The 14,459-nt window shown below is 34.4% G+C and overlaps 1 protein-coding gene across 1 annotated transcript in view; it reads left to right on the top strand.

The window, feature by feature from the left end:
• Window positions 1–373: 373 nt before the first annotated feature.
• LOC129421345 (uncharacterized) overlaps window positions 374–14,459 on the top strand; it is a 183,855-nt gene continuing 169,769 nt past the window's right edge. The window contains exon 1 of the transcript XR_012369346.1: window positions 374–587. The gene's annotated coding sequence lies outside the window, so the exon portion shown is untranslated. The remainder of the gene's footprint in view (window positions 588–14,459) is intronic.

Below are 14,459 nucleotides of genomic sequence, written 5' to 3'. Positions count from 1 at the left end.
TGGAGACAAATGGGTCTCTGTACAGACTGACTCCACCCTCGGCTCCAAGTTCTGGGCACTGCTTTGTATTTCTTGGAAGTGAATTCTGCTGGTCTGGTGATTATATGCTTGTTACGTGTGAATCTTTTTTTCTTTCTTGCTTTCTTCTTTTAGTTTTAGTTTTAAACACAAGATCATTGCGCAGATAAATCACAGACTTAAGATACTACAGATCATACTAAGATAATAAACTACCTAACATTTACATATTTGTTTAATAAATGCTCAAAGATTTTAAGCAGTTAGCTGTAATATAAATTTACAAGATCATTTAAAAGGAAAATAATGATATAGGCAAAATAATGACGAAGAAAGTATATCAAAAAATCTGTGTTGTGGGTTTTTATTATGTTATGCAGCTAGGAGGCAGTATTGGATTAGGTTAACTCTGAATGGATGGAAAAGTGGGAGAGATGAAATACGAGCTCATAATCCTCATTAAATAGTTTAGTCATTTTGAAAGTGAAAGTACTTTTAGTCTTTAAATGCTTTCGCGCGCCGCAGAAGGATCATTGGGATCTTAAACCTCCACATGGTGAAGACAAACAGTAAGTGAACACTACTAAACCTTAACCTTTAACCAAACTAAATGACAATTCTTATTTACAATTATTATAAATCAAAAATATTTACAAATGTTTAAAGCACAATAAAACATGCACTCATAATATTACTGAAAGCGGTTATTATTCAGTAATATTATGAGTGCATGTTTTGTTGTGCTTTAAAAATTTGTAAATAATTCTGATTAAGATCTTGATTTGTTTTTAATGATTCTGTTGATTATGTATATTGATGCCGATCTGATGTTTTATTATACAGATTTAATTATTGTACATGGTGTTGCTGAAGCTCTAATGGATGTGTTTATTTTTAACAAATTGTTTTGTGTTATCCTTTTTAACACATTATGTGTCATTGCGTGTTAATTTTGTGTTCAAATAATTAAAAGGGACATCACAAGATGTGTTAAAAACACAAAGCGTGTTGTTTCAATAATAACACGGAGATGTGTCTGGTTTTGGACAACACATTAAATGTGTTCTCCTTAACTAGACACAACATGTGTTGTTTTAACACATTCGTTTTAAGGGGCAAAAGTTAACGGCTGCTAACGTGATACTAATAGTTAAGCGCCTTTTCTAGGTTACAAGGTTACATCGGTGTATTTATGTGTGTTGTTTAATATCGCTGAATGTGATTGACAGATGATTTAATCAAATAATGTGATATAAAAACAAAACGCGCATAAAATAAGATTGTGGTGCATGCATGCTTTTAATTATTTTTATTATTACGTGTATTAAACTCTTTATATTTTAATGTATTTATTTGTTTAATTTCTAAATTGATACAATGTCTTTATAACAGAGCTGGATGATGGGTGCTGTTAATGTTGTACTACTGGTCCTGCTGGTTTGGACTTTCACTGCTGTCTGTGAGGCCATTGGTAATATAATACATTCATCTAAGAAACTCAGATTTACAGTTAGTCACTTTTACTGGTGAAGTTTTTATGGTCAGTTTGCCGGTTTAACAGTACAGTGTGTGACCTAAATCACTTTAGTCTTGTAACAAATAAACAAAAATCACTTGCATATTTCCTTCCTGTTAACTTTTTTTTTTTGCAGATATCACAATTAACTGTAAAGATGTGACTGCACATGTGGGAGATAAAGAAACTTTCACCTGCACAGTCACTTATCCGAATAAAAACTGCTGCATGAAGAGCTACAAGTTTATTAATACAGCAGGAAGTAAAGAAGAATTCTGTAAAGAGGACATCAGAAGTAATTCCTGTATACAAGAGAGCAGAGTTTCATGTCCTTACACTGCAGATGAAGCCATGACAACACAATTCAAATTCTTTGTACAAACCACATGTGGAGTAAGCAGCACAACATTCAGTGTGAACATAACAGGTACAGTTTAACAGCTTTAACTTTGTTTATAATGAAATTAATCCACATTTGTTCATCTAATCATGAATTTATTAACAGTGATTTTTAAATCTGTTTACAGAAGCTGTTAAAGTTGACCCAGGTATTCATTCATTCAATATTTATTGATCACTGATTATTAAATTAGTATCAGATTGAGTTTTGTTGTTATTATAGCAAAAACTTTATTTAAAAACTTTAAATACCAAACATGTAATGAATTCTGAAATTCATGCTAAATACTCAATTAATACAATAATGTTGTAACAGTATATAAACCTTGTTTATTTAATGTATTATACTGTATATTTGGGATTTATTAAGAAGGTTTTGTTTTTAAAATCTTTTAACAGGTGAATCAAAGACAGACGAACTTAAATCCTTAGAGGAACCTCCTGTCAAATCAGGTATTAACTTATTCAAGTAATTATTGATCACAGATGAACTCTTTGGAAAATAAATCATTTTAAAAAGTTTATAATTTTAAATATTTAACAAGGTCCAATTAGCAATCAATGTGTACCTGATCAAAGTAGAATGTCCAAATATTGAGATAATTTAATCACATGATTTACATGTGCAGTATATTATAAAGATCCTATCTAATACACTGAGATTGTTTTTATGTTTTAAACAATGTCATAATCATGTTTAAATGCACCTCTTAATATATTTTTATATTTTTTCAACAGATAAAACAACGATTGCCGTCATCATTTGTCTCCTGGGGTGTTTCATCATTGTGACTGTGGCATTGTTTCTCTGGAAGAGATGGAAGACGTCTAGATCTCCACCAGATTATAATATGGGTGTTTCTAGACCTCCACAGGATTATAATATGTGTGTGTGTGAAAATAACATCAGTAAACATTCAGATGGAGAAGCAATGTTGAAAGAAACATCAGTGAATGTTCAGATAGAGAAACAGTGTCAGTGTAACCACAGCATCACATCAAGCTAATATTCATGTTTTAACTAAAGCTCATACAGGATTATGAGTCTTTAATGTCTTTTAAACTCTTTTGTGAACCAGATCAAATCTACTGACTGTTGAATGATACAACAGTAGTGAATGATTATAAGACTGTGATTGTATGGTTTAAAAGGACTAAAGCCATGTTTTCTATTTTGTATATATTTCTGTGAAATGTGTTTATTATTGATCTGTGTACTGTACAGATTGTATTGTATATACAGTTTGAATATGAAATTGTTTATCTTCTGTGAATATTCATATGTTAAAGATAATCATTTTAAATGATTATTACAACTAATCATTGTTAGTACATTAGTACAACTTTTACCCTGATGAAGGGCTGGATGTAGGCCGAAACATGTTGGTATTTTTAAGTTCCATTATGAACTAGCACCTTTATTAAAGCAGTTTTATTATTAAGAAGAGTGCCTTGGTGTCCTTTTGTTATTTTTGATATTTTGCTTATTTGCCAAAGAGCACCTTTGATTTATATATACTTTTTTTGACATTCTGGTTACTGTTTGGAACGCCGTAGCCCTTCAGCCCCTTCTTTGTGGGTGATTGTTTTTGTGCTTTATTTTTTGCATTTGGTGTTGTTGATGTGAATGTCTGTTTTGAAACTTTGTAACATTCACCGACCAGTTTTGTCATCATTATATTGCCTAACTGCATTTTTTGGAGGGTGGGGATGACATGAATAAAGTTTTGTGATACACTGTAATGATTGATGTCTGATCTTCTTTAGTCTAAAGTTTTATTGTATTATAAATTGTATCATCACATAGGATGAACAACTGAATGTATTGTTTGTATTTTGAAGTTTCTCTGCTGATGCTCTTCACTTTAACACTTTAATACTTAGTTTATCAATCTTTCATAGACTTTAAAGATGATTTAAACATCTTTATTTAAAAAAAACTTGACAGAAATATGACTTGTAATGATAACAACAATTAATGTATTGTTTAATAAGCAAAAATGTCTTTAAAATGAAACACTGAAATGAGTTAATATTTACATCAATTGTAAATGCCCAAAAAGTATTACATGAATATAACATTACCCGAATAGGACAGCTGAACAAAAATTTAATTGTAGTTCTAAACGTAGGTTCAAGAGGAGCCTAAACATTCAGGTCTGTCAATCATCATTATTGGTGTATATAAGGCAGCCTTCCGGTCTCCGGGTCCAGCTGCAGTTTTTCCAGCATTCCTCCTCCTCCCCATCTCCTCCTTGAATGCTCTCTTTCTTCCTCTGTGCAGTTCTGTTGCAGGGGGTTAAACTTGGGACTCTAGCCCCGGCCTCAGGTTCACTCTCTCTGAAGTGCAGAGCTCAGCTGTAGAGCTCCCTTCGAGGACAACAAGCCAAGTTCATTTACCATTAATCATTAAAATCTGAATGCGAACTATTGAAATATCATGTAGTGTTATTCGATCTTCTGTGATTTCTTAAGATTCTCTTACTTAAAAAAACTCAACAGCTTGTGTTTAAACACAAAAAATTAAAAAATCTTTGTTGCCTTAACATTGTTGAATCCAGGACAGGTTATTGCTCCTCAAGGTGTCATGATGGTAGTCTGGTCAAAACCAGACTATTCTCAGTAGTAACTCAGTTATGGTCTGGCAAAGCTTCATTGACAAATAATTTCCAAAGGGTTGTCACCACCGGACGTCTCTCAAATGCCTCTGTATCCAATTGGATAGACCTAAAACTAATCACAGCGATAAAGGAGATAACGTATGCAGAGCTATCAGACGATTGCCAGATCCAGTCTAGACAGCGATAACATCTTTTTATAGATATGAAGCTCGGGTTTTAACAAAAAGGAAAAGTTTAAAGCGCTTTAAACAGATGCTATAGCTGATTCGAATGAGTGATATTTCACGGTGGCATCCATCTGTGTAATGTGCAAAATCTGCTTCACCGTCGCTGTTTTCATCGTGTAAAGCCCACCCCAATGTTTTTGATTGGTGCCGCAATTTCTCGGCATTAGAAAATGGGCTTGAATGGCCTTTTTGCAAGACTACTTGTAGAGCAAATCTAAATTTGCCAGAAGTTGTCTGGGTTTTCCCAGTGCTACCATGATGGAGTAATGCAAGCCACATGTTTGTCAGTGCTGGTGTGCCAACCTGGTGTGTATTTGTTTTTGACCGAGAGAGTGTCCATGATAAAGTTTGGTTGATTGATTTAATAAGTTTAACACTGATAAAAAAGTTTAAAGCTAACTGTATGCAATGGATTTCATAAGTACTACAAGATATCTTAATGTTAACCTCACACAAAGCACAGAGAGATCAAAGCAGAAATCTTTTCATCAAAGAGCGTCAGAAATCTGTCCTGCCTGAGGTCTCTCAGACTACTGGACATGAAGTGTGGAAGAGAAAGTAAGACATAATGAGACCAGATGTAAATACCAATCTGAAGTCATCATTATGCCCTATTTCCTTTAAAGATGAAAGCTCTTGATGTAAACTCTGAAAGGGAGCTGCCGCTTGTCTCATGTTGCTGTTAAAAATACACTTGGAGAAGATAGCAATGAAAACAATGTCATTTTCTCTTTATTTAGAGCGACTAGGAAAGTGGGAACAGTTACTTTACTAGACAAAGCTCTTTACAGATTGACTTCAGAGCTCAAATTTCTTACTCCTGGCACTGATCTCTGTATTATTTGCCATAAGTTTCTGCTGGTCTGGTGAAATCTGAGTCCTATTTTGCTCATGTGTTGTGTAAATCCCAGTTTTCTATCTAAACAACAGATGATCATTGAGCAGAATATTGATAAACCCAAAGACTTCAGATGGTCCTTCAGCTTTATTTCAGAAAGCAGGTTATGTGACTTACCAAGAGTAAGCAAGTGGATATCCTCTGCGTTTGATTCCAAAAACAGAGGTAACTTTGTTAGTAACCATAGCAACTGACTCTCTGGGGATAACCTGCTCCGGAGCAGGGGCCTGTTTGAAGGTGGTTGAACAAACTCATGGTTACAGGATTAGATTCCAGTTGACAAAACCAAAACAAAGTAAACAGGCTTTATCGGTCTCATTAAGCGGCTTATTAACTTTCTCTGTCAACTCAGGCTTTAATCATTATGAATACTCCACGCGCGTGCACATAAACGAGTGCTGTCAGTGCCGATCAACCAATTGCATTTACAATGGAAATATCAAGGTCCGTATATCTTTCTGAGAAGAAGCAAAAAAATCATTATTCAAAATATGACAAATTTTCATTTTATAAGACTTTATTAAGTTAAAAAAATATCTTTGGTGTCCCTAGAGTACGTATGTGATGTTCTAGCTCAAAATATCATATCGATAATTTATTATAACATGATAAAATTGCCACTTTGTAGATGTGAGCAAAATTGTGTCGTTTTTGGGGTGTGTCCTTTAAAATGCAAATGAGCTGATCTCTGCACTAAATGTTGGATAGTGCAGATTGAGGGGTGGTATTATCCCCTTCTGACATCACAAGGGGAGACAAATTTCAAATACTTCTTGAAACTGATCTATACAACACTGAACTCAATCAGTCAATCAGTCATTCAAAGTCAGGTTAAAAAAATCACAGCTTTTGTAAAGATGGCAAGAAATTATGACAGGTGAGAGTGACAGGTGTGTCTGATAAATGCTTGGCCTGTATATAATGTGAAGGAGGTTGTAAAACTCTTTATTGGTATCTGAAAATGCTTCTCATTTTAACCTGCGCAATGAGGAATAACACAAGTGTGTTTGATTGGGGTTGGCACTAAACTCTGGAGGACACGTAGCCCTCCAGGACCCATGAGATCAACACCTGCTCTAACCTGTTAACATGGTCATCATGGGTACATAAAAAATTATGAAACATAAAAAACACGGAGTATGTGAAACAGGTGTTAAGGTGGGTTGACTGAACGAACTCTTGAAATGTGTTTTGGAACCGACATACCTAGAGAAATCAAGTTTTGGGTTCATCAACCCAAAATTCAGGGTTAATCTGATGGTAAGTTAACCCTGCTTTCTAGAATACACCCCTGATCATACTGAGATAATAAACAACCTTAAATTTACATAGCGTAGTTGTTAAGGTGCTCAAATATGATGAATAAATTCATTGTGAGTGAGCAAGCAGTTAGCTTTAAGTTACAAGTTCATTTACTAAAAATCCAACAAAGACCAGCATAAAATAATGACGAAAGTAGTGACGTATATAAAAAAGTTGGTGTGTTGTTGTTTTTTTCAGTATATGTTCTGCAGCTAGGAGGCAGTATTGAATAACTCTGCATGAATGGAAACGTTTGAGAGACGCAACACGAGTTTATAACTATATCATAACTATTTACTCATTTTGAAAGTGAAAGTATATTGTTAATGTTTAAAAGAGTGAGCGCACCGGAGAAAGATCATTGTGACTTTAAACCTCCTCATGGTGAAGACAAACAGTAAGTGAACACTAATGTAACCAACCTTTAACCAAACTATGAAAATCATTGCATTTACATCTGCTAACACATAACCGCATTCAATAATATTATGAGTGCATGTTTTATTGTATTCTTTAAACATTTGTAAATATTTCTGATTAAGATCTTGATTTGTTTTAATTGTTTTGTTGATTATGTCTTTGTTTCTTTGTTTTCATAGACTTAAAACAAATCTGTATTTTAATGTTGATCTTGATGTTTTATTATACATATTTTATTATTGTGCATGGTGTTGCTAAAGCACGAATTGTGAAATCGAATAAATATGCAAAAGTTAAACACTGCTAACCTGGTAATAGTGGTTAAGCGCTTTTTCTAGGCTACAAGGTTACATCGGGCTTCGGGCTATGTGTGTTGTTTGATGTCGCTAAATGTGACTGGCATTTGATTTAATCAAATAATATGATATCAAAATAACACGATCATAAAATAAGATTGTGGTGCGTAATTATTTTTAATTTTATGTGTTACTAAATTCATGGGCGTCGGATGCAAGTGTGTTGGTCCAAAACATTACTGCAGTAGATGCAATTTCTTGTATTATATTTCTTTTATTATTAAACAATTGCTTGTATAGCCTAAAAGCTGTGATTACTTTATTTTGTAGATGCGATAATGATAAAACACGGAATGGAGTTTAGTTTATATGGACTCTAAATGATTTGAGGATGCAGCAGCGTGAAAGTCAAGGCTGTAGATAAAAAGCGTAACGGAGTTTAAGCCCTGAAGTGAACAGACACATGCGCTAGAAAAAAGTGAGTTGGTCCAATATCATTGTTCTTAAAAAACACTTATAATGGTTCCGACGTCTTACTTGACTTTACATTTTAATTGAATTATTATATATATATTTTTTAATTTCTAAATTGAAATAATGTCTTTATAACAGAGCTGGATGATGGGTGCTGTTAATGTTGTACTACTGGTCCTGCTGGTTTGGACTTACACTGCTGTCTGTGAGGCTGATGACTGGTAATATAATACATTTATCTAAGAAACTTTGTTAGTCACTTTTACTGGTCAGTTTGCTGGTTTAACAGTGTGTGATGCTGAAATCACTTCAATCCTGTAAAAAATAAACACTGTCAATCACTTGCAGATTTACTTCTGTTAAAGGAATAGTCTACTCATTTTCAATATTAAAATATGTTATTACATTAACTAAGAATTGTTGATACATCCCTCTATCATCTGTGTGCGTGCACGTAAGCGCTGGAGCGCGCTGCGACGCTTCGATAGCATTTAGCTTAGCCCCATTCATTCAATGGTACCATTTAGAGATAAAGTTAGAAGTGACCAAACACATCAACGTTTTTCCTATTTAAGACGAGTAGTTATACGAGCAAGTTTGGTGGTACAAAATATAACGTAGCGCTTTTCTAAGCGGATTTAAAAGAGTAACTATATTTTATGGCGTAATAGCACTTTTGGGAGTACTTTGACTCGGCGCAGTAACACCCTCCCTCTCCCATTATGAGAGTGAGAAGGGGAGCGGACTTTTCAGGCGAGTCGAAGAACTCCCAAAAGGGCAGTATCTGTTTTCTCCCTGAAGACTCTGAAGATGGAGGCAACAGTGAAGCGACTCAAATTATGCTTTACTCGTTGCTCAGCCTCCCTCATAGTCATACCATGAACAAGGACACGGTCAGAGACAGAGTGGCCCAAATTTCATCTGAGACGGCTTGTCACCTTGCCCTTCGTCTTCCTTCTCCTCCTTCACCACGTCCTCCTCCTTCCCCTCCTATTTTTCTCCTCCTTCTCCTTGACTTATTCCTTCATTTCTCTGTGGATTCATTGTTCAAAGCTCAGTGAACTGATTCAGGCCCTTTTATCTATCTATTGAAGGATGTGATTGATGTGTGTTCAATTTTGACTCTTAGTGTTTTCACCTTGGTAATTGTTTGCTAATTGATCCTAAGATTTGCTGACTTGAGTGAACAGTATTGAATGTTAGTGCTTTCCATATGACCAGATGGTGTAAGCACTGAGAAATGTAGGGGTTTGTGTGTAGAGTTTTGAAGTAAAAGTTCACCAAATCTGACTGATGTGTTAAAGCAGGGGAGTAGTGTTTATAGTTCAGAAAAATGATTGTGCTTCTTGAAAAATGGCGTTATGGTTTTGAAATTTTAGTTCAAAAGACGGTTATAGTGTTTTAGCAATCGAGAAAAACTGTAATTTTATCTGTTTCTTTGCAGATATCATAATTAACTGTGAAGATGTGGCTGGAACTGTGGGACATGAAATAAATCTCACCTGCACAGTCTCTTATCCGAACCAAAACTGCTACATGACCATGTACAAGTTTACTGTTACAGCAGCTGGTGAAATCTGTAAAGAGCAGTTCAGCAAGGATCTCCTTAAACAAGAGAGAAGTTTCTCGTGTCTTTACACTGCAGATAAAGCTATGAAAACAACATTTAAATTCCATTTACAAACCACATGTGGAGCAAATACAAAAGAATTCAGTGTGAGCACAACAGGTACAGTTTAACAGCTTTAATATTGTTTATAGTGAAATAAATCCACATTTGTACATCTAATCATGAATCTATTAACAGTGATTTTAAAATCTGTTTACAGATGCTTTTTACACAAGTATTCATTCATTCAATATTTATTTATCGCTGACTATTGAATTAATGTCAGATTGAGTATACATGTCATTTAAGGGATAGTTCACCTCAAAATGTAAATTTTCCTAAATTACTTGCATAAATGTACTCACCCTCATATTTTTACAAAACTGTATAAATTCCTTTATTCTGGAGAACATGAAGGAAGATATTTTGAGGAATGTTTGTGTCCAATCTGTTTATGAGCCCCATTCACTTCCACAGTATTTTTTTTCCTACTATGAAAGTGAATGGGGCTCATGATCGGTTTGGTCCGATTCAGTTGTCGTTAAAGCAACAACTTCATTAAAAAACTTTCAGTACCAAATATCTACTACATTTCATGCTAAATGTTCAGTTAAAGAGCAACTATTATCTGATTCACTGTTTTACATTTCCTTTGGTGTGCAAGTGTGCGTTAGTACATCTTAACAAAATGCAAAGTTCTCAAAGTCTACGATGACGCAAATTATCGTCTCCAACTGAAATATGTTTTCTTCATATTAAATTTTTATGAACTCTTTTACTCTTATTTTGGGTCTTAAATCAACAGCAAATACATGGCATGTTTTACATTGATACAGCTCACAAATTGTATTAAAGGTGGAATACGTAGAATTTTTACCACTAGATGGCGCCAAAACACAATAACATCAAATGGCGTTGTTTAATGACGCTCTGAAGCAGTGTGGAATTATGGGATTTGTAGTCTTTAACTCAACCGCTGATGGCCATCAATCAGACGCGAATGAGAAATAACGTTGATGGATAAGGTAATCAAGTCTTATAAATGTTGCGTTTGATGACATCGTTTATTTCATTATGTAAGTTTATATGTGATGTTCAAAACGAAATTGTTAGTCATAGATGTTACAGTATTAGTCCAAATTTGATGGTTAACACAGCACAGAATTAAGTATTAAACTTAAAATCTACAATGATTTTTCACATAATGTATTGACAGTACAAATCTTATTGTGAAGTGTCTTAAAATGACCATTTATATTGCTGTACAATACCTCTTGATGTGCATATCGTCCGCGGGAAGACGCGCTGATTACAATCTACACACTAATGTGATCAATATAATAGCATACGTTTTTTGAAGGGTTACGAATCAAAACAACTCACCCATCGCGTAAAACACAAGCAGGATCAGAATCTCTGTATAGTTAAATGTTGTGGCGAAGGTCTGTCCATCCATATAATACAACACCAAACCCTCATTCTTTCTCTCGTTTTGTTCCTAACTCTTCTTGGGTCGTTTGGTTGGCCCGTATGCTTACGGGAGCTGTCTTTGCTGACACAACCAGCGACAGACGGTGAAGAGTAATCCATAAGTCCATAAGCAAGCGCGTAGCCCGACAGGCGCTATCGCATACTTCCGCATTTGTCCACGACACTGGCTGCATCCGAAAACTCAAGGCAGTGACTTGTTGCCTCGTCGCCTCATGAGGAAATGACTTCGGACTCGGAGGCCTTGAAGGCAGCTCAGAGAAAGGCTTTCGGACGCACTTTAAAGGCAGCGTGTTTGAAATATAAACAGAGAGCGCCTTTGTGATAAATAATCACATATTTGAAAACTACAATACTAATTTCTCACTAGAAATGCAATTAAAATGTGTAAAAAGTGAAAATATCTTTATTTACACTAAATTTGTGCTCCAGTCGCTTCCTTGGCCGCCATTTTATTTTTTCGAACTCGACCACTGTTGTCATGTGGTTTTTACGTCAGGAAAGGCGGTGACAAAGGGTCACATGGATATTAACGTCATTGACAGGAGACTGCACTGCCCCGTGTCAATGTTTTGAATGGCAATTTTCTCACAATTTATAAGTAGTTGAAAACATAACAGATATTGATAGTAATCAGCTGGACAAAATATATAACACTGGCCTAGTGGTTTTTGGACATTTTACTGCAAATATCTTAAATATTGCACCTTTAATGCATTTGTGACTTGACTTACTTTGCTTTTTGAATAATAGTATAGTTATTTTTTACTGGCAAGTTAAGAAAAGGATTAATTACACATTAGAAAATAAGCAATACATTTATTTGAAAAAGTGATTAGTGATCGACAAATTCAAAAATAAATAGCGTAAAAAACTAAAAGTTAGCAAATAGTAATACGTCTAGCAGAGGCGCGGGAAGATATTTTCGGTAGGGGGTGCTGGGGTGCGGATGCGGCGGGGGGGGGGTATAGGTATAGAATTCTAATTCTAAAATTCTATTTTCTGCTACTATCCTCTGGCCGGGCCGTTGATTAAGTATATTTTTTAATCATTACTTTATTAGCCTCATTGGGTGGGGAGAAAACTATGCCATATTATCAGAAATATTATATCATCATCTTAATCATCTTCATCTAAATAAATAAATAATCAGATATTCGTTTAAATTTTCAAATAACAGTATGCTCTATTAAAAATCAGTTTTGACTTAGTTCAAAACCAGCAACATGATTTTAAACAATAATGTAATTAGAAAGATTTAATTCAAATGTTTCAGTTGTTATTTGCTTACTTTATTTTTATTTTTATTGCAATTCATGTCATAGTAATCTTCAGTTTAAATTTTGCTTTTAAAATGTTACATTTTCATATTTTTTATCTATTTACTTATTTATTTTATATTCACCTAGATTGACAATAAAGCTTGCTTCGACTAGAAGTAAGTAAAAGATCATACCAGAGTCACACGGAGATACGGAGTTATTAACGAATATTTTATTATCAGAGTGCAGCATTTTATCAAGGCTTTCTGGTCTAATTAAATAAAACGAAAAAAACTAAAAGGGTCATTTTTAAAGTTGGGTTAAAAGAATTTTGATATTAGCGGCGTTTTTAAGATTTTAAATTAATTACAAAACAGCTCGCGTTTCTAAATAAGGCTTGCGCCAAAAATTTCATTTTATAGATTGCACTCATTCCCTTCACACACATATTATTCGTGCTTTAAGGGGTTTATAATTTAGAGCTGTTCCAGTAAACACGTGATTATGTCTGACCGAATATTTTCTCTGTTATTCGAATGAATTCGTTATTCGTTTTGAAGCTATTATCCGTGCCCTTCCGAATAACGTATTTGGCTTCGGGTACATCCCTATTATAGACTATATTTAGGCCAAAGTAACAATGTGTCCAAAAAGTTACACAAACTACAAAATGATTTGTAAAAGTTACAAAATGCAACACGAGTCATGTGCGGAGTCTCCTCTGGCACCCATCACGCACCGGGGTCTGCTATTCTGTATGATGTAGCTTAAGTGCAACATGGAGTTTCCAGCGAACCAGTTACATTCTAATTCTATTTTTTAAACGTAAATGTAATATTTTGTCTTAAGTTTTGTTTCAGATTGCCATGCCTCCTGCACGGCGGTGTAAAAATAAGATATTTTTAGACTTTAAAATTCAAACATCATATCCTAAATTGTTGGAATATATTCCATATGTATTCATTTGGATTTATAGATGTTTAACATTAAAATCGATGCATGGGAATAATTTATATTAATTTTTAAAATACCCACCACTTTTATATGCGCATGTTCCTTATTGTACATTGAGGCTTTACAATTTAGTTCCTCTCATGTCGTTTTAATAATTTACTTAAATCTTTTTTACTTTAAATGTTTACTTTAAATGTTCTTTTACATTTACATGTGCGTTGAACACAATTTGGCTATATTTTTAAATTAGATTACCTTTTTCTGATATGTGAGTCATTTGGACAAATAACGCTAGTCCTTGGGACTTTTGGGCTGTGTTTTTGAAAAAAAAATCTTCTGAGACATTGCGAAGCTGATAGATAGGCTACAGATAGCCTAGTAATTCGTTCTATGTGGCTGTGAGTGTGCGTGCTTGTGTGTTATGCTTATACGTATACGCAGCTTATTCTTAAATCGCATTCACGTTGTCAAAACAAATCTGATTGGCTAATACACACTGAAATAAATTAAATCATTTTAAAATTACTAAATTAATCATTCTCTCTTCATCACACAGCCCAAACATGATTACATACAAAATGTATTGGAACAGTAACAAACAACAATCAGAGACATTTATAAGCTATCATTTTATGGTCATTGCAGTTTTAAATCTTTGCCACCAGGGGGTGCTGCGGTACCTGCAGCACCCTCACTTCCCGCGCCCATGACGTCTAGTTGTTTCATTCATTTAATTTCTTATTCATTTAATAAAATACATGTTTTTATTGAGTTGTTGTATACAATTAATATCATTTGTTTCTTTGCAGATATCACAATTAACTGTGAAGATGTGACTGCACCTGTGGGACATGAAATAAATCTCGCCTGCAATGTCTCTTATCCGAACCAAAGCTGCAACATGACCATGTACAAGTTTACTGATACAGCAGCTGGTGATATCTGTAAAGAACAGTTCAGCAAGGATCTCAGTAA

This window comes from Misgurnus anguillicaudatus, chromosome 4 (genome assembly GCF_027580225.2).
Source record: "Misgurnus anguillicaudatus chromosome 4, ASM2758022v2, whole genome shotgun sequence".
Lineage (NCBI taxonomy): Eukaryota > Metazoa > Chordata > Actinopteri > Cypriniformes > Cobitidae > Misgurnus > Misgurnus anguillicaudatus.
Note: the sequence above shows the minus strand (reverse complement) of the source record. Positions and strands in the feature narration are given on the sequence as shown.